The sequence below is a fragment of the Podarcis vaucheri genome (assembly GCF_965113315.1).
Source record: "Podarcis vaucheri genome assembly, chromosome: 13".
NCBI lineage: Eukaryota > Metazoa > Chordata > Lepidosauria > Squamata > Lacertidae > Podarcis > Podarcis vaucheri.
Window position 1 is genome coordinate 54,409,003 of NC_138751.1, and position 25,962 is coordinate 54,434,964.

Below are 25,962 nucleotides of genomic sequence, written 5' to 3' on the forward strand. Positions count from 1 at the left end.
TGGCTGCGGTGGTCGCCTTCTTTAAGGGGCCTGGTAGGAATTTGCCCACCGGGCTAATTGGCACTGACCTGGTGGTTTTGCCTACCTCATAGCAATTCGTCACAACTGGTTGAGCCCTGGGGCAATCCCTTGTTTGGGACGGAGGGGACGTTGTAGTCCCTGCCTGCCCCTCCAAATGCTGGGGTAGCCCATTAAAAGGATCCGGGGAGAGTGGCCACGTCTGCGTGTACAGGGGGCCAGGGCCAAAGGCACTTCCCCAGACAGCGGTCCCTGCGGGGGTCACCCTATTGGATGTAAGTCTTAGGAACTCTTCCTTGATTGACCACGCATCACTTCCGGGGGATGGGCCGAAAGTATTTAGATTGCCCCCTTGCCCAAACCAAACCTCTTTCATCTGTGGTGGCCTGTTTTTGACTCAAACCCAGTCTTATTGGTCTCTTACAGTGGTGCCCCGCAAGACGAATGCCTCGCAAGACGGAAAACTCGCTAGACGAAAGAGTTTTCCATTTTGGAGGTGCTTCGCAAAAAAAATTTCCTATGGGCTTGCTTCGCAAGACGACAATGTCTTGTGAGTTCCTGCTGGGTTTTTTTCCTCCCCCCCTTTTTCTAAGCCGCTAAGCCGCTTATCAGCTGATCTGATCAGCAGATAAGCCGCATAAAGCCGCTAATAGCGCTAATCCGCTAATCCTTCAATGGGCTTACTTCGCAAGATGAAAAAACCGCTAGACGAAGAGAATCACAGAACGGATTCTTTTCGTCTTGCGAGGCACCACTGTATTTGTATGGGTTGGGGTCTGGGAAGTCTGATGCCTGGTCCTGCAACAGTGCTGCCAAGGGGAGTAGTACTACTACCTTTTGGTGACCCCAGAGGCAGCTGGCTTATTGCGAAGCTATGGGCTGGAAGTTATTGTCCATTTTTAAGCACACGCCGCCTGGGCTTTTTCTCCTTGGGCTGCTCCTTTACCAACCGCACTGGTAGTTAGATGGAGCAGGGCTTTCAGTCGGACCTGTGCTCCAGCGCAGTGGAGGGGCCCCTGAGTGTGGTGTCTTCTCCCTTTAGTCTCAGAAATTTATGTTTGGAAAATAAAATCTGATATTCTCAGGTTTCCAGTTTAGCCAACTGCTAAGAATAAACCTTTGTTGTAAGCCACTTATGCCTCAATCTTTTTCATGTTTCCTTCGAAGTAAACGACACTGTTCTAAGTTTGTTCCCAGGTAAACGTGCAGAGGCTTGCAATTTCTGTCATCCTGAGTTGTTCTCATGGAATCGTGTTTTGTAAAATGATCATAAACAAACTTGAAAACACAGAGCTCTACATTCAGTACAAAACAAAGCGGTATGGGACCTTTGAAAGCTCTTTGGGCTTCCTGGTTGAGTATTTGTGTGGAACCAGGGCTTGGGGTGAGTCACTTGCTTCTTTTCTGCTAAAAAAGCCAATTGCAACTTTATCAAAATCTGCAATTTTCAGTGGATTCAGGCTGAATGAATGACCGCTAGTATTCACTAGTCAGTTTTGTTTGCTTTTTTGCTAGTGAAAATCACAGTACAAGCTGTCAATAAGAATAATATGAATGGATGGGACAATTGACCAGCAAGATTCTTTACAAAATGAAAGAGTTTGAAGTGGACATTTAAAATTCTAGCACAGAGGTGACTGGGATTTATATGAAGCTTAATTATTTTTAGCTACTGCATTTTGAAATTAAGATATTTGGCACTACAGTTTGTCTCTAAAGCAGAAAACGGATGTGTTTTACATTTCTTTGAACAAGAAATTCATGACACACTATGTGAAACCACGAATGAACCCTGGAATGAGACATATTCCCCTAAGGAAGACTTGTTGTGTCTGAATAGGTTAGTTCCACTGTGTTAGCTTTAAAAGTGTGATTTTTACCTGGTACTATATAGGATATTTACTTGAAAGGACATTTTAACCCTCTTGTGGCCAGGCAGACTTGTATATAAAGCACTTTAATATAGGAGCAAACCTAGTTATAAAATGAGGCAAAATAGTAATAATTTGGGAGAACAAATAAGGAGGATTCCCCTTCATGTGACAATTTAAAAATAATTCACCAACAGCAGTATGTTTCATTTTTTTATTTACTTATCTCTCCATGTAGCTTGTACCATGTGGAACAAACCTTAAGAATGGGTAGGATCTGTAAATTAGCTAGCTGTCAGAACCCAGCACCCCTGCTTTCTGTGCTATATTTTCAGAGAGTTAATGGAGCACAAGTTGCTAAAAGTGTGAAATGAGAAGTTCCTGATTCAAATATCACCTCAAGCAGCCATCCAGTTGCCTTAAGCAATCCATTGTTCTGCCTGCCTTTGCTCCCCATTTCAGGTATGAGAATAGCAATATTGGATTGTTACAGGACTGTTGTAAGACTCACGGTGGTAATAAGTGTGGCACACCAGAAATGCGCTGCGTAACTGCTAACTCTTGTCTTCAGACAGCATACCCCCCAAAACCCTGCATATTCCATCAATATAAGCTTGCCCTCTGCCCAGATCCTGATTTTATTCCCAAGGTGAAATCTGTGTCCAGAGTTCTATGCTCAGGTGGTTTTGCCTTCCCTCTGAGCTCCTCCTTCTTGTTCTCAAGAACATATATGACATTCACTGGGTGTCAGTCGTGCCCTGCAGTTTTATTTGGATCCAACAGTGAAATTTAGGAAATCGGAGTCCCTCCTTGTGGGGGGCATTTTCGGGGGCTTCCAAAGGTATAAATGTGTCTGCAGCCATGATTTCTTGATGTGCAAGTCTGCTCCCTCTGGAATGACTGCTCACTCTTTCAGGGAAGCAGCTGCCGCAGCTGCTTGCAGGTGTAGTTTTCCTATCATAGATATTTGCTGGGCGTCCACTCTGGCCTCGCCACACACTTTTGTAAAACACTGCAGAATAGATTTACTTTCATCAGCTGATGGAGCCTTTGGCAGAAAGCTTCTCCAGAGGGTTTCTGCTGCAGTAAGTAAAGGCAGAGGAAACCCAAGCAGGTCTGGCGGAGGCTCCTCTGATATATATCTATGAGGAATGCCTTCTGTCCCTATCTGGCAAAAATGGAAATGGTACTGTACTTAATGAGAATTTCCATTTGGAGATAGGGACAGAGGGCACCGCTCCTTTCTCTGTGTTTTCCCCTGGAGTGAGATTGCTGATGTAGGGCTTCTGCTGCTGTCTTACATATTGCACACATTATTTGAGTACTGGTGTATGCCCAGTTTTGTTATGTCTAAGACCAGGTCTCCTTCTTTGCTATTTCTCTGGTTTGAAGTTGCTGGCAGCCAGGTTCTGCAGACATTGGATTTGGGGTCGAGGAGTTGTCTTCATTCTTGCCAGTCAGTCTGGAGGGCAGGAGCTGAACAGTTCTGAAGATCCTGCCCCTCATAGCCAGTGGGAGGAATCATTCTTACTAGGAATGTCCTCCACCCCTATTTTCAAATAAATTCCCAATTCCCCCCTCAATCATATGTTTCTGTTTCCTTAAGAACGGATTTAAAATATTGTCTTCTTCCTATTAATGGATTGTATGTCTAGATTAAAGGTAAAGGTACCCCTGCCCGAGCGGGCCAGTCTTGACAGACTCTGGGGTTTGTGCGCCCATCTCACATCTATAGGCCGGGGGCCAGCGCTGTCCGGAGACACTTCCGGGTCACATGGCCAGCGTGACAAAGCTGCATCTGGCGAGCCAGCGCAGCACACGGAACGCCGTTTACCTTCCCGCTGGTAAGCGGTACCTATTTATCTACTTGCACCCGGGGGTGCTTTCGAACTGCTAGGTTGGCAGGCGCTGGGACCGAGCAGCGGGAGCGCACCCCGCCGCGGGGATTCGAACCGCCGACCTTTCGATCGGCAAGCCCTGGGCGCTGAGGCTTTTACCCACAGCGCCACCCGTGTCTAGATTAGGAAGCAGAAAAAAGCAGAATTTGTATTTTGAACAAGATATACAATGGTACCTCTGGATGCGAAAGGGATCAGTTCCGGAGCCCCGTTCACATCCTGAAGTGAATGTACCCCGCGTCTGCGCGTGCATGGGTCGCCGCTTCCGCACATGCGCGTGACGCCATTTTGAGCATTTGCGCATGCGCGAGCGGCGAAACCCGGACGTAATGCGCTCTGTTACTTCCGAGTCGCCGCAGAGCGCAACCCAAAAATATTCATCCCGAAGCTACTTCAACCCGAGGTATGACTGTAGTCCATTCTCTCTCTCTCTCTCTCTGTCTCTCTCTCTCTCCCCCCCTCCCCATCTTTCACTGTGATACCTGGGAACTGTCCATAGGCTTTAGGAAGTTACACAAGGGCTTTGTGTACCTTCCTTTTTAAAGTGCGTGTACATTTTGTTTTTACCGCTGCAGACCTCTTCATTCTCACACGTTATAGACTGAGAAACAGAAATCTCAGCAGATACTATACAGACAGCTTCCTGTTTTCACTCTACTTGCACGCAACTGCTCACACAGACAGTGCCAATAACCTGGAAGTGGGGAGCACCATGTAGAATCCTGGCTCATGAGGAGACCCTCCCCGGAGCCCAAAGAGGATGTCCTCTTCAGGCTCCGGGGAGGGTCTCCTCATGAGCTGGAGGTGGAGTGGGGCTTTGTTGAGTCTGCTCAGCCTCCCCGCCTAACAGCTGACATGCAGGGTAGTGCAGCAGCTGATGCCGTGTCCTTGCATGTCAGCTGAGCAAGCCCCGCTGCCCCTCCTGCTCACGTGAGCCGGAGGGGCGGAGGGGCCTTGTTGAGCTGCGCAGCTGACGGGCGGGGAAGCCTGTATTGTAGAATTGTAGAGTTGGAAGGGACCCTGAGTATCATCCAGCCCAACCCCCTGCAATGTCATATGAGCATCGTCTCCCAGAAAGTACAGTGGTGCCCCGCAAGACGAACGCCTCGCGAGACGAAAAACTCGCAAAACGAAGGTTTTTTCGTTTTTTAGTTGCTTCACAAGACGAATTTCCCTATGGGCTTGCTTCGCAAAACGTAGCTTGCCCCGCAAGCTCCGGGGATAGCGGGAAGCACAGCGCGTCTTCCCCGCTGTCCCTGGACCTCTTTTGAAGCAAGGGGCGGCGGGGAGAAGCGCTGCGCTTCCCGCTGTCCCCGGACCTCTTTTGAAGCAAGGGGCGGCGGGGAGAAGCGCTGCGCTTCCCGCTGTCCCCGGACCTCTTTTGAAGCAAGGGGCGGCGCGGAGAAGATCGCTTCTCCCCGTTGCCAGCCCCGCAAGCTCCCCGGACCCCTTTTGAAGCAAGGGGCGGCGAGGAGAAGCGATCTTCTCCCCGCAGCCCCAGGTCCGGGGACAGCAGGAAGCGCAGTGCGTCTTCCCCGCTGTCCCCGGACCTCTTTTGAAGCAAGGGGCGGCGGGGAGAAGCTATCTTCTCCCCGCAGCCCCTTGCTTCAAAAGAGGGGACAGAGCGGCGCTTCCCCTCTGTCCCCGGACGGTCTCCATAGGAACGCATTGATTGATTTTCAATGCATTCCTATGGGAAACCGTGCTTCGCAAGACGAAAAACTCGCAAGAAGAAAAAACTTGTGGAACGAATTAATTTCGTCTTGCCAGGCACCACTGTACTCCTGTACAAATGTCATCAAAATGAACAGGACACCTGGGCGCCTTCTATTCAGCTGGCCTGGGAGTACTCACTGGTAGATACTGACCCATAACTTGTTTGCAAGTAAATCCTGACAGGGAATTCAGCCTCTTTCTTTCCTTTCGAAAATGACCGTATTTGCTGTCTTGCTGTCAACATTTTGCATGATTTCACATTCCAGGGTTGCTCTGCCCATCTGTAGTTGGCAGGGGAAGAACTGAGCAGGCTGAACTGTTGTGCGTTGCTTTTCTGTGAAATATGGAAAGAATGTAAAGTTGTTGTTGTTGTTGCAGGCCTCAGACAAAGCAACACAAAAATGTACATTGAGCTTTCAAACAGGCTTCACGCTACTACACACTAAGCATATTGTGTCTGTCTCCATTTCTTATTCTTTCTCATTACTTCCAGTCTTTAGGAGGAACTGCAGTTGAAGGACTGAGTTAAAATTACGAAAGAAAGTGATGAGTCACGCTGCTTTCCCCAATAGCTTCTAAATCTGAAGACCCGACTATATCATGGCTTCTGCCTTGCTATATCCGTGGGAAGGGGAGGGGGTACAAAATTATACTAGTATGTTTGCCTGATGTTCCCAGTTTCCAGCTTGTGTGTGTGATTACCTAATATTCCTTCCCAGCTGTTTCTTAACATTACTCATACCAGTCTAAAGCAACTATCTTCTCACTTTCCTCACTTAACATAGTTTCCCTTTGTGGGCTGTTTAGAATGCTTTTTTGTGTGTCTGTGCACTATAGTTGCCTCAAACTGGCACTGATTTAGGTAATAATAGTTACAAGCTCAACAGGGAAATATGTAATCAAAATAACCTTGCTCATGCTAAGCTTTATTCACCATATTCCCCATTTCCACAAAAGCGGAAAGGAAAGAAAAAGGCAGGCTGCCACAAGTCTTATTTTATCTTACCAGGCAAGTGTTTATCGGGCTGCCCGGGAAAGTGCATGGACGGAGAGGCATGATTCAAATGCACAAATGGTGGAGCTGTGGAATCTTAGAGTTGGGAGAGACCCAGGGGTCATCTAGTCCAACCCCCTGAAATGTAGGAATCAACGGAGGAATTACCATGGTATTTTGGAAATAATGAGCCAAATGGTTGGCTGTGATGTGAGGTCTTAAAACATGGGTTGCCAATCTTTCTGAGCCAATAGCACATTTGGAGAAGGTGCCGTGGCCGCCAGTCGTTAAATGGCTGCCATGGAGGTGTGGCCTAACACAAAATGACGGGGCCACAAAATGGTTTGGGCATGCCGCCCCCCTCCCTCAATGAAGAAAACGTGCAGTAGCTACTAGTTCAGAATGGATGTGTGTGTGTGTGTCCACTCCTGGCAGCCAGCGAAATGTGCTGTGTTCAATGAAGGAGAGGCTGAGCCAGTACAAACAGAAACTGAACAGTCTACTGTATTGTGAATTGTGAATTTCTGAGGAGATATCTTCTGAGACCTTTCATGGGGGAAGCTGGGTGCTGCTGGCCAGCACAGCGGTGTCTGTGGGTGCTGCATCAACTTTTTAAAGCTCTTGAGAAGGCATGACTATTGAAACACATTCAGAGATATGACTGTATCAAGACACAGTGATATGTTTGCGTGCACATTCAAACCTATGTGGCTTGATTGTCAAGGAACAATCTGCTGAGCTGAGGGTTTCCATTGCTCTTTCACGGAACGTGGTCTTGGAGCAGAAAGTGACCTAATGTGGACAGTCGGAGCTTGAAGATAATGGGTCACTTCTATTGCTCTTCTCTGGCAGCTGCGATTCAGTGCTATATTGCCTCTAATTCTGGGGGTGGCATTTAGCCATGGTCATTAACAGCCATTGGTAACCCCCTCATCCATGAGTATGTATAATCCTCTTTGAACTCTTGTGACTAATAGCCTTTACTGTGTGGTAGTGAGTGCCATATATTAATTAGGTGTTCTGTGTATTTTCTTTTGTCTGTCCTAAAATTGGCTCTTAATCAGTTTTACTGGGTGACCTCCACTCTGGCATCACGAGAAAGGGAGAAAAAAACAACTTATCACTACCCACTTCTTCCCCACCTTGCACAATTCCACAAACATCTTTTTGATGCTCTTTTTTCTGAACTGAACATTCTTAAATGTTGGACGTCTTTCTTTGTAGGGAATGCCTCCTGGTTCCTTGATCCTTTTGACTGCACCTTTTCCAGCTCTGTGATATCCTTTCTGAGGTGGGAAGATGGTGACCCATGTTATTCCAAGTGTGGACGCGTCAGGCATTTGTGTAAAGTTAAAGGCAGTTTTATTTCCAGCCCCTTCCCTAAGAATCCCTAGCAAGTTATTTGCCCTTTTCACAGCTGCTGCATGCTGGGTCAACATTTCTCAAAGTATCTGCCATGGCAACCAAGAAAGCTTCCCTTATACCACGTCAGCCCGGCCTTTGGCACACCTTGTTTGCTATTGTCTCTGCAAAAAGGTTGCAAATGACTTTGAGTAACGTGTGCGGTTCTAGGGTCACTGTCATCTCAAAAGGAGGATTGTTTTTAACAGTTTAAAATCCTTCAACAGCAGAAGCGGAACTCTTAACCACGGCCAAAGCGCAGCACTGTCCTACTAGCGGAATTGTGGGCAATATATATCTGTGTATCACCCCTGACACTAGAGTAAATGTTACGTCAGGCCTCTCCCCCAAGATGCATGCGCCTTGCACGCTTCCAGGTGTTGCTTATTTATCAGCACCCAATAGTGGCTGTTCTGCTTTAAAATGGAACGAAACCCGTTTCCAAATTCCCAGCTGTCTGTAACCAAGCAGCAGATAGGTAGCGGTGTTGGTCTGCCATAGTCCAAAAAAAAAAAAAAAAAACAAAAAAAAAACTTCCAGTAGCACCTTAAAGACCAACTAAGTTAGTTCTTGTGTATCTGAAGAAGTGTGCATGCACACGAAAGCTCATACCAAGAACTAACTTAGTTGGTCTTTAAGGTGCTACTGGAAGGATTTTTTTTATTGTAACCAAGCAGACAGTCCCCATTTCCCTAGCTCCAAATGCTGGGTGGCAGCAGGGGGTGGGGGCTGTGTGTGTGTGTGTGACTGAGACCTGTGTGTGTGATAAGGGTCAGATATTCCCTCCCCCCTGCACTGCACTCCTGATCGTGATTCCTCCCCCAACTCTTGTGGCACTGCAATTCAGGAAGAAAAGAGAAAGAAACAGATATGAAGGTGCTGGTATTTAAAAAGAGAAGGGTTGATTCCCTCAGAGGAGAGGGAAAACAAATGGCTATAGCAGACTCAGAAATAGTCTGTGTGCCAGAGTCAGCTGAGCAGCAACACAAGAAGTCACCTGCACCTGGAGAAATTGCACAGACATTCCTTTGATAATTTAAAAAGTTGTATTTTCGGAGCGCTTAAACATAAAACTCAACACACACACACACACACAATGAGAGGGGGATGTTTCGTTCATGACATTGTGGAGCTGCCTTTTCAAAAGTAAGTGAAAAAAGCAGGGCAACACCACAGTAAATGCTCTGTGTGCAAGAGGCCATGTTTACGTGCGCTTAGCGTTAAGCGATTTGGTTTGTAGTTTCCCAGGTTGCTAAAAACAAACCCAAAAACTGCGTTCGATGGACTGCTCTTCAAGCATGTGGTGTGGAGGCCACTTTTAGGGACAGCTTGCAAAGTTTGGTTAGCTTAGCAATTTCATGCAAAATTGGTACAGAGCGCCTTATTTTGGTACACTTGACACTGTGAAATCTAAGAGCCATTTGTCACAAGATGCAGGGGCAAACCTGGGATTGGTACAACGTGGGCACTCAAAGCAGGAGCTGTAGCCCTGCTCATTATTGTATGACACAAGCATTTATTGCACATTTACACTTTATATCTTTTCATAGTATGCACAAAGCTTACTAGACATATATCTAAAAAGGTAATGTACAAAACGGCGCTATCAGCCAAAGCAGCTTCTAAGGGCTGAGCACTCCGTAATGCATAATGCTCATGGAAAGAAAACATTGCAATATATTATTATATCACAGGGGGACCTTTAGTATGATAAATATTTCATCAGGATAGTAGGCCAAGGATTCTTGGACTCATATGCAGTCTTTCCTAGGGCACATGGAAAAACTACCTTTTTGAGTCTTTAAAAGCGTGAGCTCCCATTGGACAGAAACAAAGAGCGGAATAATAAACTGATAACTTTGCAGTGGGGTCTCCGTTGTGCATAAGATGTTAAAGTGGCCTTCCAGAGAAAGCTGTGGGAGCCAGTGAACGCTCCAAGGCTCAGGGAAAGGAGTGAAAAGAATTGAACAGAATGCATTCTGCTGAAGTAAAAAGTGACAATTTGAAAAAGGGAATGCCGTTCTGAAGGGGGATGAATCAACGCTTGCTCTGAGTCACCCTCAAATCCATAGTTGCCCCTTCGTGCAATGCTTGAGATCACACTCTTGTACTCTGTGTTAATCAAGCTGGATTAATCATATCTTCTTGGTTTTGCATTTATGATTAATAACAATTTGTTATAATTTCCAACCTTACCTTATTAATATCAGTTAAAGGCATTATTATTTACTAGCATAAAGACATTTCAGTAAAATGCCTAGCATATGTTTTGGTAGAGAGGACATTTAATACCTGGGAGCTGAACAACTTTGTTGTGTAACGATGTACTGTACTATTTCTGCTTATCACTGTGAAATAAAGGAGTTTTGCAATAAAAAGTTTTTGGTTCTTAACATAACATTTAAGATAAATGGTTAATAAAAGACCCATGGTTGATAGAGAGGAAGCAAAACCAAACAAGTACCAGAAATATATATTTAAAAAGCTCTTGCAATACTTTTATATCTAACAGCATTAAAGTTTATGCTTATAGGCTGCTTGATGCAGCTGTCATGTTGGGTTTCACTTGGCCCTCCGCCAGCCTTCCTCATTTGTCTGAGACCAAAACATTCAAGCTGTCTGTCACAGCAGTGTGATCTTTTGATCCAATGGGAAAGCAGAGTTTCTGCCATATTCAGGAAAGATCCATCACATGATCTTCAACAAAGCAACTGTGTCATGCGCTGGTAAATTCTGCCCATTGAAAATACGTAAGTGTGTCCTATAAATTATGATGCCAGGTTCCTGCAAATAAAACCCCTATTTCTTCCATAGTGTTTCATAGAAAGCTTAAAATGCAAACAACAGCAAAATGCTGCTGATCATGTTAAAAAAACCATGTAAAGCTGATTCAGCAAAAAATAGTATTTTGGGTACACTGGACTCCACAGCATCTTTACAAGAAGCTATTGTTTTCTATTCAAGTAGATGCTGGAGGTGTAATCCTGGGGTACATGATGTGGGCTTGTCGAGTGATAGCATCTTTTTGCTTGGAAGTTGTCCCTATTGTTGCACGGACCCCACTTTCCGAGCAGTGAGAGACTCCAGGGATGCCTGTGATTCTTGTGATTAATTATATTTGTATACCACCCTTCATCCGAAGGTCACAGGGTGGTTCGCAGCATAAAAATACAAAAGGAAAACACAAAATAAATAATAAAACAGAAACAAAAGCAAAACAACAACAACACAATATCCCCCCCCCGACACAATAAAAAAGCGTTTGACTGTTAATCCGCCGAAGGCCTAGTTGAAGAGGAATGTTTTCACCTGGCACCTAAAGGTGTATAAGGAAGATGCCAAACAAGCCTCCCTGGGGAGAGCATTCCACAAGTCGGGAACCACTGCAGAAAAGGCCCTGTTCTTGTGTTGCCACCTTCCAGACCTCATGGAGGAGTCACATGGAGAAGGGCCTCCAACAAAGATTGCAGGGTCTGGGTTGGTTCATATGGGGAGATGCGGTTCTTGAGGTATTGCTGTCCTGAGGGTTGACCCAGGGTTCAGTTTCCTAGGAATGAAGGTCAATGGAGACTGTGGTGTTGTCATGATATATGGTTTTATTTACACATAAATACAACCTGAGCATAGGCTGGAGGGGCCCAAAACATTAAAACAGAACTTGCCTCTGCATTTGGTTTCCAGGAAGGCCCCATCACAGCACAAAGCAAGATATGCCCCTTCTGTCCTTGGCTTCCAGCACCAGTCAAACTCTCACGGGCAGCCTCCCCCAACCTCGGCCTATTATTCTCCATCCTAAGATGACATGGCATCCAGCCTGGAGAAGTGGGGAAAGACCCACTCATTTGTCTGTATGGCAACCTTTAGGGGCGAGTAAATGGCAGTACTGAACTGGCCAACCAAGGACATGACCTTAACAAAACAAGTGGCTTGGCTGGCTCATCAGGTTTCCCCTCATAGATACTAACCTCACATATGCCTTATGAGGAACGGCTAAGGGAGCTGGGCATGTTTAGCCTGGAGAAGAGGAGGTTAAGGGGTGATATGATAGCCATGTTCAAATATATAAAAGGATGTCATATAGAGGAGGGAGAAAGGTTGTTTCCTGCTGCTCCAGAGAAGCGGACACGGAGCAATGGATCAAAACTACAAGAAAGAAGATTCCACCTAAACATTGGGAAGAACTTCCTGACAGTAAGAGCTGTTTGACAGTGGAATTTGCTGCCAAGGAGTGTGATGGAGTCTCCTACTTTGGAGGTCTTTAAGCAGAGGCTTGACAACCATATGTCAGGAGTGCTCTGATGGTGTTTCCTGCTTGGCAGGGGGTTGGACTCGATGGCCCTTGTGGTCTCTTCCAACTCTATGATTCTATGATTCTATATACAGGCTCTATGACTATCATCCAGACTGAACACCACCACCTGTTACAGCAAAGCTATAACAATACTAATTTTCCACTGGAGAAATTCTTGATGTTTGCAGATGTCCATGTACTTTTGAATTATATCCCTGTTGTATGGGAATTGACTATTGGAGAATGAAAAGGAACTCTACCAGTCCTTGTGGTTGCTAAGAGACCTATACTCTGAGCCATGTAGGATAGATATTCACCATCTATTATGTAATAGACTGAAGATTAACATCCCTGCTACATTTGTGCGTACTTCATTGATCTGGCACACAAGAGTTGCTCTTTGCTCCAGATAGAGGAAGGGGTGTTCTCAAGATGGGGGTGCTGGTGGATAACACCCTGCCATCCTGGTGAAGTTTGGACTTACAGTTCTGTTCTTTCCCTCCAGGGATGGTGGAATGATTCAGATAGTCTGCACCCAGAAACCAGTGGAACCCAATGGATTCTTAAGTGCCCTGTTTTTTTCTTCCCAGCAGCTAGAGTAGACGACCCCTTTGAAGCCCCATCTCACCGTTTAACAGTGAGACCCTTCAGGTTCTTGAAATGGTTACCCCTGAGCACAATGTCTGGTGCTGTGGAACCTGCCCTGCACAACTGATATGCCCAGGAACTAAGGGCTGGGTACACCACAAGTGGCAGAAAGTGTGCTTTTAACCTGACTGAGCGCAAATGAAACCATATAATCATGTGTAGTGTATGGTAATGAGGCAGTAAAGAAGGCTCATTTCTCTGCCTCCATCTCTATGCCAATGCACAGAGTATGGGAAACAAGCAAGGCAAATCTGAGCTCTTAATACGGCAGTATTAACATGAGTCAACAAGGTGATGCAATAGCAAAAAAAGAGGCTAATGCTATTCTAGCCTATATCAACAAAAGTATACTGTCCAGATCAAGGGAAGTAATAGACAGCCCCAAATCACTCTGGATGGGCTGATCCAGTGCAGCCTCAATATACTTTTGGGGGTAAAGTTGACTTTATTTTTATAGGAGTCTCTCAGTCTGATTTGCCAAAAGCCAGCACCACCTGGATTGGCCCAATTTGGTTCAGGATCCAAATCACTGAAAAGGATGAACCAAATGCCCTTGCTAGAGTGTAAGTGTCAGTGAGCAAGGGTGCAAACTTGATTAAAATATTGGGGGACCCAGGTAAGCCCTGCCCCCACATAATCTATCACATGACATAGTGCACACACACCATTTGAATGGCAATGCACATCGACTTTGGGGCTCCCCCATCCCCTTCAAAAAATGTTTTTGTTGGGGGGCAAAGGGACCTTGGCCCCTAGGAGTTCACTTCTATGTCGGCGAGTTAAGATTTGATAGTGGATTGTCCTGCTAGTTATTGTATGGTAGGCAAGAACTACTGACCTCCATTGAGAAAGCAGCCACTGATACAAAAGGAGCGAAGCACAATTTGTGTTCATTTGGCTTTTGTGTATGTATGTGTGTGGGGGTGGGAGTGTCTGACAGGAATCGGAAAAACAACTTTTTTTTTAAAAAAAAAAAAACCTAGAAAGGGGAAACCCACAACTCATTTTTCCCCCTCCCAGCTGCGGCAGAAGCCAGCACTGGGCGGTTGCTCATTGCAGTATTTCCAGGGAGGTCAGGTCTTGAGATTAGGGCAAGTACATTTAAAAAAAATAAATGAAAGAGTGGAAAGCAGAACCTGACATGATGACACAAGAAGCTATTTTCCATATTTGCTTGTTATCGAAGAACTGGAATCTGTACTGACGAAGATAATGTGATGTCACTCTTTAATCTGGCAAGCCTGAGGAAACCACTTCCTCATGTGTAGGCTGGCGGTCTCATGATTGCCATTTAATTCTGAAATGCTCATTGAAATGATGTAAGAAAACAAGCTTTGCTGTTATGTGTGTGTTTTTAATAATAATGAATGAACTCTATTATGAAATTCTCTCCAGCTATGTTAGGAAGTATGCTGGTTATTCAACAAAACATACTGATTATCTAAAAGCAACAGTAAAGGCAGGGTTGAGGAGCAGAGCATGTGAGCTTCAAATTGTACAGAGCTGGTTCCTGATTTTAACTCTTTCTCCCAGAAACACAGAAAATTTCCTTATGACTGAAGTACAGTGAGTGAAATTTAAACCCAAGTTACCATAACAAGGATGTCTGAAAAAATTATATGCTGTTGGGAGAAACACAGTTAAGAACCACCTCTGTACATTAACTTCTCCTTTGTGTGTGTGTGTTGTTGTTTTTTGTGGGGGCCTGGATGCAGGTTTCTTTTTCCTCCAAATATTGAACTGTATGTGAGGGTGGAATTTCACATGGCATGGTGCATAATGACCTCACTATAATTCTGTGTTGTGTGAATCAATAGGAGTATAGCATCTAGATCCAGGGAAGTAATAGTGCCACTGTATTCTGCTCTGGTCAGACCTCACCTGGAGTACTGTGTCCAGTTCTGGGCACCCCAGTTCAAGAAGGACACTGACAAACTGGAACGTGTCCAGAGGAGGGCAACCAAAATGGTCAAAGGCCTGGAAACGATGCCTTATGAGGAGCGGCTAAGGGAGCTGGGCATGTTTAGCCTGGAGAAGAGGAGGTTAAGGGGTGATATGATAGCCATGTTCCAATATATAAAAGGATGCCACATAGAGGTGGGAGAAAGGTTGTTTTCTGCTGCTCCAGAGAAGCGGACACGGAGCAATGGATCCAAACTACAAGAAAGAAGATTCCACCTAAACATTAGGAAGAACTTCCTGACAGTAAGAGCTGTTTGACAGTGGAATTTGCTGCCAAGGAGTGTGGTGGAGTCTCCTTCTGTGGAGGTCTTTAAGCAGAGGCTTGACAACCATATGTCAGGAGTGCTCTGATGGTGTTTCCTGCTTGGCAGGGGGTTGGACTCGATGGCCCTTGTGGTCTCTTCCAACTCTATGATTCTATGATTCTATAATTCTATGATTCTAACAGTTGCTACCCCTCCGTTCTCCTCCTCTGGCATGACTGAAGAGACTGGAAAAATCTGATTCCATTTCCAACTTTCAGTTCCAAACAAGCCAAGATGAAGCCATGGCTTGTTGGATAAATTGTAGTTTAAACTAACCATTGTTTGTCCTAGTTCAGAAAAAAAATGAGAAACAGTGGTTAGTTGAAAAGGGAATTAGATGCCTCCTTGGGGCCACAGCAGAGAAGGTGGAGGAAAGAACAGGATTGTGTGTGTTTAGTGTTTAAAATATGGTTCAGTGCCTATTACATAGGAAGTTGTGAGTGGCAGCTGGTAGGGCAACTAGGAGATTGCATAGATGGAGCCACTGCTCCCCCCCTTAAAAATGTTTAGGGGTACTCTCATTTTCCTTCTCATATTGAAGTACTGCCCCTCAGTGAGACCAAACTTAGATTCACAAAATGTTTAGGGGTATGTGTCCCCCCAGAAAAAAGGCACTGGGTGGAGCAGGGGACAATGAAAAGGTGCCAAACATATCTGTTAACCAGAGGCTCCATAAACTTCCAAACCTATGGGAAAAATTTGTTTCCCTCCTCCAGCTCATTCACTTTAAGGTCTTTCCAGAGTATGAAATAAAGTGGTGAGATATTTTCTGAACTAGGCTCTGGGAGAGCAGGGCTAAAATTACCACTCAGCCATGAAGCTCAACGTGAGACTTTGAGCAAGTCACTGTCTCTCGGCCTAGCCTAACTCGCAGACTGGTTGTGAAGATGACATGGGGAAATGGAAAACCATGAATGCTACCTTGAGAGGCTTGGAGAGAAGGGGGGAATATATATACGCAAAAGAAGCAAAAGATCTCCAGCCTGACTCTCCTTGATTCTGAAGGGGGGGGGGGGCTAGGTTTGGAATAATACAAATACTCAATCGGGACACAGTCAGGATAGTCTGGCCTACGCAGGTCCCTGCAAATCCAATGTGTGGGGCTCTGCTGGGACAGAATTGGCTGGGTGGGTTGAATTATTATTTTATGTATTTATTAAATTTATATACTGCCCTTCATCTGATGATCACAGGGCAATTTACAATGCAGAAACACGATGCAGGAAGGGAGTTCCAAAGTCTTTTTTTAATATATAAATATTTATTAAAGTTTCAGAAAAAGGAATTGCATTAAAGCAAAAAATACAAGAATAAAAGACAAAAATAAAAATACAAGAAAAATACAGAATAAGTACACAGATAAAAAATAAAAATAAAAAATCAACCTTTCCATATCTTACATTCATATCTTTGTTTCCCTGACCTCCTCATACCTCCCTTTTTTGTATTCCAATTCAGTTAATTAATTCAGCAATTTATTTCCCTCCTTATTATCCTGATCTTTGATCTTAATATATTATAACATTAAATTTTTACCTATTTAAAAATCCAATTTTCCATATTCTTTTATATCATTACAGCTAGAAACCGCTTAGCTTCATTCAAACATCATTCTAACCCTCATTAATTTTGCAATACTTCTGTAAATAGTCTTTAAATTTCTTCCAATCTTCTTCCACCGACTCTTCTCCCTGGTCTCGGATTCTACCAGTCATTTCCGCCAATTCCATGTAGTCCATCACTTTCATCTGCTATTCTTCCAAAGTGGGTAATTCTTGTGTCTTCCAATACTTTGCTATGAGTATTCTTGCTGCTGTTGTGGCATACATAAAGAAAGTTCTGTCCTTCTTTAACACCAATTGGCCGGCTATGCCCAGGAGAAAGGCCTCTGGTTTCTTCAAGGGAGTTCCAAAGTCTGGGAGCAACAAGCTTGTGTCCTCTCCCAAGAAAGAGTGTGTGGGATGTCTCTATTTTCATTGGAGAAATGTTGGGGGTGGGGTGATATGGTGGCAACTTCACCCCTGCTAAAGGGACGGAGTGGCATTCACAGGGTTTTGTGTGTGGAATATCAGCCATGGCATGGTTCAGTTCCTTGGAAGTCTGATTTGTGGTTCCCTTTCTTCACACCCACCACTTGATAACTGCTCTTTCAAGGAATGGCTTGGGCGCACGAATGTGGCCAGAGCAGTGCTGACACCACAGATGGTGCTTTCTCCAACTCTTCAGGTGTAACACAGGCATATGGGAAGTACTAGTCCTGAATGGCTGTTATGAATACATTTAAAACTGAAGTCAAACACAGTCATTAGCCGTCATTTGTCAGCCCACTTTCCTTCGCCATCAGCCCCTGGGAGTTTTTATAAGGTGAGAGTCACCTGTGACAAGACCAGCAAGGCCTCCCAAGTTTTAGCCTAGCACTTTTCAGCACCAGAACTCTCTTCCTCTTTCATGGTTCTCTGATAGGAGTGTTTTTGACAGTACTACAAGCCGAACACTACAGGGCCTCCACTGTGGGAATGGCTATGTTTTTCTACAGAGAAATTTCCTGTCATGTTGAATTTACAGACACATTGACGCTGGAAGGCTTTCCTAAGGAGCATAAAACCAGCTGTACGGAGCGACTGTTCTTCAGATTGTTGCCTGCTGCTTTCTTAGCAAGGCAGAAGTGAGGAAAGCTTGTCTGATCAATCAGCTCTTACAGGCACCAGAGTGCGGCTTGGGGTTCTCTTGCAACTTCTCTATGTTAATCCAGTATATCTACTGAAAATTGAGGCCCAATGTCAACTTTATTGCAAAGGGGAAAAAAATCTGTCATTTACTGCATATGAACAGTGTATTGAACATGTCAACAATCAAAGTTATAATCAGAGGAACATCCCCAAAATTGCAAGGATGGCTGTCATTCTAAAGTGATCTAGCACTGAACTTTGGCAAATGCACACTATATTATCTACATCAGCAAAATGCATCATAGAATCATAGAATCATAGAATCATAGAATCATAGAGTTGGAAGAGACCACAAGGGCCATCGAGTCCAACCCCCTGCCAAGCAGGAAACACCATCAGAGCACTCCTGACATATGGTTGTCAAGCCTCTGCTTAAAGACCTCCAAAGTAGGAGACTCCACCACACTCCTTGGCAGCAAATTCCACTGTCGAACAGCTCTTACTGTCAGGAAGTTCTTCCTAATGTTTAGGTGGAATCTTCTTTCTTGTAGTTTGGATCCATTGCTCCGTGTCCGCTTCTCCGGAGCAGCAGAAAACAACCTTTCTCCCTCCTCTATGTGACATCCTTTTATATATTTGAACATGGCTATCATATCACCCCTTAACCTCCTCTTCTCCAGGCTAAACATGCCCAGCTCCCTTAGCCGTTCCTCATAAGGCATCGTTTCCAGGCCTTTGACCATTTTGGTTGCCCTCCTCTGGACACGTTCCAGTTTGTCAGTGTCCTTCTTGAATTGTGGTGCCCAGAACTGGACACAGTACTCCAGGTGTGGTCTGACCAGAGCAGAATACAGTGGCACTATTACTTCCCTTGATCTAGATGCTATACTCCTATTGATGCAGCCCAGAATTGCATTGGCTTTTTTAGCTGCCGCGTCACACTGTTGGCTCATGTCAAGTTTGTGGTCAACCAAGACTCCTAGATCCTTTTCACATGTACTGCTCTCAAGCCAGGTGTCACCCATCTTGTATCAGTTACTCTCCACCATAGCTGTCAACTTACAGATTTGAAAATAAGGGACCAGCAGCCAAAATAAGGGACCTGCAGCCTCACCTGTTCCAGGCACTCCGGTCTTCCTGTCCTCCTGCAGTCTGGTCAAACTCATGCTGGTAGCTTCTAGAACACTGTCCAACCAACTTTGTAACCAGAGATCCAACTGAATAGAATCTGAATCACATGCACCACAAGGCCTATGCAGCCTAACTTAAAATGGCTCCCCGGCCTGGCTTTGCACTGCAAAGTTTGCAGCAGCACGTGCAACAAAATGGCGTCCAGCATTCAAAAAACCCCTCAGCTTGCATTAACTAGCCACACACAAGGCATGCAAGCTCCACCCCCCAGTTGTTCTTAGACTTCTTATTGGGTGAGCAACACAGCCAAGCAACACAGTTGGAGACTCCCTCCTCCCTGGCCGGCAGGGAGGGAGGGAGAGGAGCTGCTTCCTTTGAAATTTAAGGGAAATCATTTAAGGGACATTTAAGGGACATCCATCAATAAGGGACAGCAGCGGGACATGGCGCTGGAATAAGGGACTGTCCCTTCAAATAAGGGACACTTGACAGCTATGCTCTCCACCTTCAATAATTTTAGAAACATAGGATACATGTACTGGTGTACATTTGCCATCAAATCACAAATATTACAAAATACAATACAGCTTCCAAATACATTTCATTTGTGTTATGCCTCGTCGGTGAGGTTTCAGTGAGAAAAAGTAGGCAAATTGCAGTAGCTGACACCAGGCCACTCGACACTCTGATCCTGTTGTTTTCTGCAGCTGCCCTGGCCGTTCTTGCAGCTGTTCTGAGACTTGCACCTACATGCACTAACAAGCCCCGGAGGGCTGGTGCCACGACTGCTTTAACAGGTCAGTTTTCTGAAATTACCCTTCCCTAGTTTTCTGCTCATAAACCATTTCATTGTCTATCCAAACACTGTCCATCCATTTTGTACCTAGTTTATCCCTGAGCTCCTGCTTGTTGGTCTTGTTAGCAAGGAAATGCTCCTCCTTTGTTTGAACAGCTTTGCTACCTGTGAAGCTCACTTGCATGCCAACACCTTGCGACCATCTCAGAGGTGCTTCCGAAAAAGATAATTCACATACATGTCACAAATTGCCTTGGCACAGAGGGGCTACATTTTATTCGGTTTTAAGAAGTGGACCACCATCTAAACTTCCACAACAAGGAAAACTTAATGGACTCTCCTCTAATTTCACTGGCCAATATGGCCCACTATGATTCAACAAGAAAGGGCTCACTTGCCTTTCTCAGGAGTCCAGAAGTAATGATGGTTTCTGACACAAGTGATATTTGAAGTTTTGTGAGATATCTTCACTTACACTCTTTGCTCCCAAAACCAAACATTGAAGAAGTAACTGTAGATGTGTATGTATGGTCTCAGATCCTACTTCCACAGCATTAGTTATGGTAAGTGTTACAGTGTAACAGCTGCAACTTGATTTCCTCTCTTGAATGTGTATTGTGAAGTACTTTTCTCCCAGCTATTGACCTCAAAATATTCTTCCCAACATCTTTACAATGTAACTGTTGACCTAACAACCACTCCGTTTGCTGTTTCATAGAGATGGGTAATTGCTGAATGAGTTTCTATCCTGGAGACAATCACAGATAATATGAGTGTCTACACCACCTACTTCCTGCCTGGAAGTGGGGCTGTACTTCTGTTTCTTTCTGCACAGGTTGGCACTGCTAGGAGCTTACCCATGTGTAAAACCTCCAGTAGTGCTCTTCAGATTCCTCATAAATACTTGTTGAGTTGAGAGAACTGAAGAGAGCCTTGCTAAGCACTGAGCTGTCTGGGGAATGCAATGGCCAGGTGAAAACAGCATGTGTGCTTCTCGTGAACAAGATCTGCTGCCTATAGATGTAGACCGAATCTGAATACAGGCCATCATTAGTTGCTTCAGAGTATTAGGCCATGGCTAGCACAGACTGCCAGTGAAGACACCTGTCAGGATTGCTGGAGAGATCCCAAGACAGCCTGGCTCCCTGCCCTCACCACCTGCCTGGAATTAAGGCCAGGTGCCCTGAAGTAGGACACAAATGAAAAGAGAGGCGTGGGAGGGCCATTTCTGACTTAGAAGCAGCAGAGAATGCTAAGAAAGGGGGAAGGGTGAACAGAGGAAGATTTAATGGGAGGAAAAGAAGCAGAAAGAAATACCAACGAAGGAACATTATAAGAAGGGTTACGCCATCTTCATCTCTCACCTATGATGAGTTGTGGCTCTTAGATCCAAGGACAGGGGCCAAAAGGGGCTTCAAGCCCCTTTCTCTGACATGAAATGGGGCTAAGATGTTGTGGCCTTAAAAGCGTCACAATGCCAACTTCCTGTTGATTCACCTATAAGGAATTTCCATAAAATGGCAACCATTTCCATGTACAGCAGCCACAGACCAACTGTATGAGGATGAGTCATAGACTTCTTTGTGGTATCAGTTCTTTGCTGAGATCTGAACACTGCATCTGTGAAGGATAGCCCCTGCTTATGCTACTTGACACCATATGAATACCATAAAGCTGTTTCATCTCATTATCTTCTTCACTGAAGCCACTGGTTGCACATCAATGGCTGGCATTGGTACCTTCACCTTCACCACAGCTATCCACGCCCAAGGTCTGTCTTGCTGCTGTTGCCTTTGTAACAACAGCATCTGAAGCAGCATCTGCCAAGGAAAGTGACCTCTTCCCACTTACTTTATGGTCATGCCAATATATGTGCAATGCTACTGGAAGCATTAACCAGTTCAAGGGCTTCCTGTAGTCCTGGTTCAGCCATCAAATACATTAAAAAACACCCATCTTTGTGTGAAAGCCACCTAGACATTGTACCTTGATTGTACATTGTTCACTTTTTTTCAGGTTTTCTGGTACAATTAGTTGAGTGTTTTCCACCACAGACATTGATTAGGGTTGACGTAGCTTATTTGCATGCAAATTTTTGAGTCTAGTTAGATAAAGGTCCTATCCGTGGCACTCGTACCAGTTATTAGTAGAAATCTGACTGAAATCTTGGCAAGAGGTGTTATTTTATGCATAGGCTGGGTCAGGCCAGGCCATGTAGGTCTTGGAGAGCTCAATGGCTGTAAGAGGTTCCATAGCAAGACAGGTTTTCAAATGGGGTCATGGGATTGTAAGACATAACATTTGTTCTATCAGAAGGTCCTTTGAATAAGTCCCATCTGAAGCACTGGCTTACGAAGACGGCTTGTGCAGTCCCATAGGGGATCCCACAGACTGAAGCTTTGAGCAAATGCAGTAAGCAAGAGAAGATGAATTTTGCTGATGTGCAGGATCCTTTTTACATGAGTTTACCAAAGTTCAGTGCTAGGTTGCATTAGAATGGAGGCCATCTTTGAAGTCTCTGATTTTTAGAAATGTTCCTGTAATTATAATTGTCTGGTTTTTTTCATGATTAAGATATTGCTTGTGTGAATAAGTCAGGTTTGTTTTGTTTTGCAAACCATTTCAAGTTAAGCTACTGGGCTACAGTTGGGAGGGAGTGCTAAGGATTTTACTGCCATCTACTGACACTAAAATATTGGAGTAGTGTTTTGGTCTTTAGCTTCCTCATTTTTGGCAACCAGTTTGGTTCAGATTACCTGCAACATAATGCAAGCCGTCAAGATCTAGAGACCTTTATATCTAGAGAAGTGTGGTCCGTCAGCAGACGTTACCTGTGGACCCTCCTGAGGAGATGGAGAACCTGAGTTTCAATAGGCTGGTTTGTTTAAGGACAGTGGGTGACTCAGCCTCATCGTTAGAATTTTTTTCTCAACTTCTTTTTTTGTTTCCAAATAAATAAATAAAAAGGTAAATCAAGAATGCCTGAATACTACTAAGCTGATCTCCAACCTAAACACTACTTTTAAAAAGACTTGAGTCCAAGGACCAATTAATGTGTATTACGTTAATCTTTAACCACAGTCTGCTTTCCAGCTCAAAAAATGGTTTTTAAGTTAATTGATAACAGAAATCAACCATTCCCCAGAGTAGCAAGGCTGCACCTGTTCTAAGAGTGAGTGGCTCTCTGATTTCTAGTTATAGCAGAGGCCCCTGAGGCAGTCTGTGCCTTTGGCATCCTTATTTTACAGATGAAACCATTTTGCACCAATAAAAGAAATTCCCAGGTAGAACTGAACAAATATAGGAATTTTGCCAGTATCGGAAAGTTTCAAAGGTTGCCATTCAATGTGCAATTTCACATTTGAAATTCAAACAAAGAATTTGAAATTTTATCTCAAAAACCGGCATTTGATTGTTGTGGCTTTCATTTATTTATTGCATTTATGAGGTACTTTATAAAAAGTCCCTGGAAACCAAACAATATTGCTCAATCAATCAATCAATCAATCAATCAATCAAATAGCATCTCCCACTGCATGTCAACTATCAGATAAGGTCAAATATTAAATAATAATTTTATGCCATTTCCCCCATGGAACATCAGCACAAGTGCAACATCTCTTCACAACATCTCTTCTTTGGTATAATGCTTTTGCTGATGTCTTAACAGGCAGGAATAAAACTGCAGGTTTCCCTGGGATAAATGGCATCAGTGGGCAGATTTCTTAGAATAGAATCATAGAATCATAGAGTTGGAAGAGACCACAAGGGCCATCGAGTCCAACCCCCTGCCAAGCAGGAAACACCATCAGAGCACTCCTGACATATGGTTGTCAAGCCTCTGCTTAAAGACCTCCAAAGTAGGAGACTCCACCACACTCCTTGGCAGCAAATTCCACTGTCAAACAGCTCTTACTGTCAGGAAGTTCTTCCTAATGTTTAGGTGGAATCTTCTTTCTTGTAGTTTGGATCCATTGCTCCGTGTCCACTTCTCTGGAGCAGCAGAAAACAACCTTTCTCCCTCCTCTATGTGACATCCTTTTATATATTTGAACATGGCTATCATATCACCCCTTAACCTCCTCCTCTCCAGGCTAAACATGCCCAGCTCCCTTAGCCATTCCTCATAAGGCATCGTTTCCAGGCCTTTGACCATTTTGGTTGCCCTCCTCTGGACACGTTCCAGTTTGTCAGTGTCCTTCTTGAACTGTGGTGCCCAGAACTAGACACAGTACTCCAGGTGAGGTCTGACCAGAGCAGAATACAGTGGCACTATTACTTCCCTTGATCTAGATGCTATACTCCTATTGATGCAGCCCAGAATTGCATTGGCTTTTTTAGCTGCCGCATCACACTGTTGGCTCATGTCAAGTTTGTGGTCAACCAAGACTCCTAGATCCTTTTCACATGTACTGCTCTCAAGCCAGGTGTCACCCATCTTGTATTTGTGCCTCTCATTTTTTTTGCCCAAGTGCAATACTTTACATTTCTCCCTGTTAAAATTCATCTTGTTTGTTTTTGCCCAGTTCTCTAATCTGTCAAGGTCGTTTTGAAGTGTGATCCTGTCCTCTGGGGTGTTAGCCATCCCTCCCAGGTGTCATCTGCAAATTTGATCAGGATGCCCTTGAGTCCATCATCCAAGTCGTTGATAAAGATGTTGAATAAGACCGGGCCCAAGACAGAACCCTGTGGCACCCCACTAGTCACTCTTCTCCAGGATGAAGAGGAACCATTGATGAGCACCCTTTGGGTTCGGTCAGTCAGCCAGTTACAAATCCACTGAGTGGTAGCATAGTCAAGACCACATTTTACCAGCTTCTTTACAAGAATATCATGGGGCACCTTGTCAAATGCCTTGCTGAAATCAAGGTAGGCTACATCCACTGCGTTCCCTTCATCTACCACCATATGATGTGGCGGAATGTGGCACTTGTCTCAGGTTGTGGGACATAATCGATGGATACGTAGAACTATGCTGCAGATGGGTTACCTTGACTAGGGGGTGACCTTGCAATTCACTTTGTAGCTTTAAAGCACATGAGAAAGCAGAGACGAAGTATGTAGCTGTGGCTTTGCTCCCCTGTTCTTTCCTGGGGCTTCTGTTCACAGCCCTTCACATTCTGCTTGGCGCAAGCCAGACCCCAGATGTATCAGGAGGGGAAGAAGTAGACAAAAGAGCTGTAGAAGGAAGAGTGAATCTGAAGGCTTCTGTTTCCTCAGAACTTCTGCAGCAGCAGTGTGAATCTCTAGGTTGCAGTGGGTTGCCTCTGGCACACCTGTGTGTATCGGAGGCGAGTCCCTCCAAACATGGGCTGGGCTGCTCAAGAACCTCACCCTAGAAGGGAAGCATAGCTGTCAAGTGTCCCTTATTTGAAGGGACAGTCCCTTATTCCAGCGCCATGTCCCGCTGCTGTCCCTTATTGATGGATGTCCCTTAAATGATGTCCCTTAAATTTCAAAGGAAGCAGCTCCTCTCCCTCCCTCCCTGCCGGTCAGGGAGGAGGGAGGCTATAACTGTGTTGCTTGGCTGTGTTGCTCTCCCAATAAGAAGTCTAAGAACAACTGGGGGGTGGAGCTTGCATCCCTTGTGTGTGGCTAGTTAATGCAAGCTGAGGAGGTTTTTGGATCCTGGATGCCATTTTGTTGCACATGCTGCTGCAAACTTTGCAGTGCAAAGCCAGGCCGGGGAGCTATCTTAAGTTGAGGCTGCATAGGCCTTGTGGTGCATGTGATTCAGATTCTATTTAGTTGAACCTCTGGTTACAAAGTTGGTTGGACAGTGTTCTCGAAGCGACCAGCATGAGTTTGACCAGACTGCAGGAGGACAGGAAGACTGGAGTGCCTGGAACAGGTGAGGCTGCAGGTCCCTTATTTTGGCTGCGGGTCCCTTATTTTCAAATCTCTAAGTTGACAGCTATGAAGGGAAGGTTGGCATTAACCACCTCCCTGGGCCAGCCAGCTGCCCTCTCCCTGCTAGTTTTGATCAGCCAAGAGGCTCCAGGGTCCAGAGTGCAAGTGGTCACCCTGACTGATCCCAGCACCTTGTCTACGTCTTCAAGCCATACTAATGGAAACTTATCTAGTGTAACAGGACTAGAAGGTGCTCTGGACACCACTCAAGATTCCAGTCTGAATTTCTCCTAATATACACGTTTGCTTGCAATTTTGCATACTCATCACATCTCTGCAAAGCAATTTCCCCTTACATAATAAATAAATAAATTGTATTCTGCGCCCTCCCAACTAATATCTGCATTTTTGT

At 44.8% G+C, this 25,962-nt stretch overlaps 1 long non-coding RNA gene across 1 annotated transcript in view; it reads right to left on the bottom strand.

The window, feature by feature from the left end:
- The window catches only part of LOC309516403, a 125,844-nt gene that overhangs the window by 11,068 nt on the left and 88,814 nt on the right, over window positions 1–25,962 (bottom strand). Inside the window, exon 2 of the long non-coding RNA XR_014212884.1 lies at window positions 5,656–5,837. This is a non-coding gene — a long non-coding RNA (uncharacterized lncRNA). The remainder of the gene's footprint in view (window positions 1–5,655; window positions 5,838–25,962) is intronic.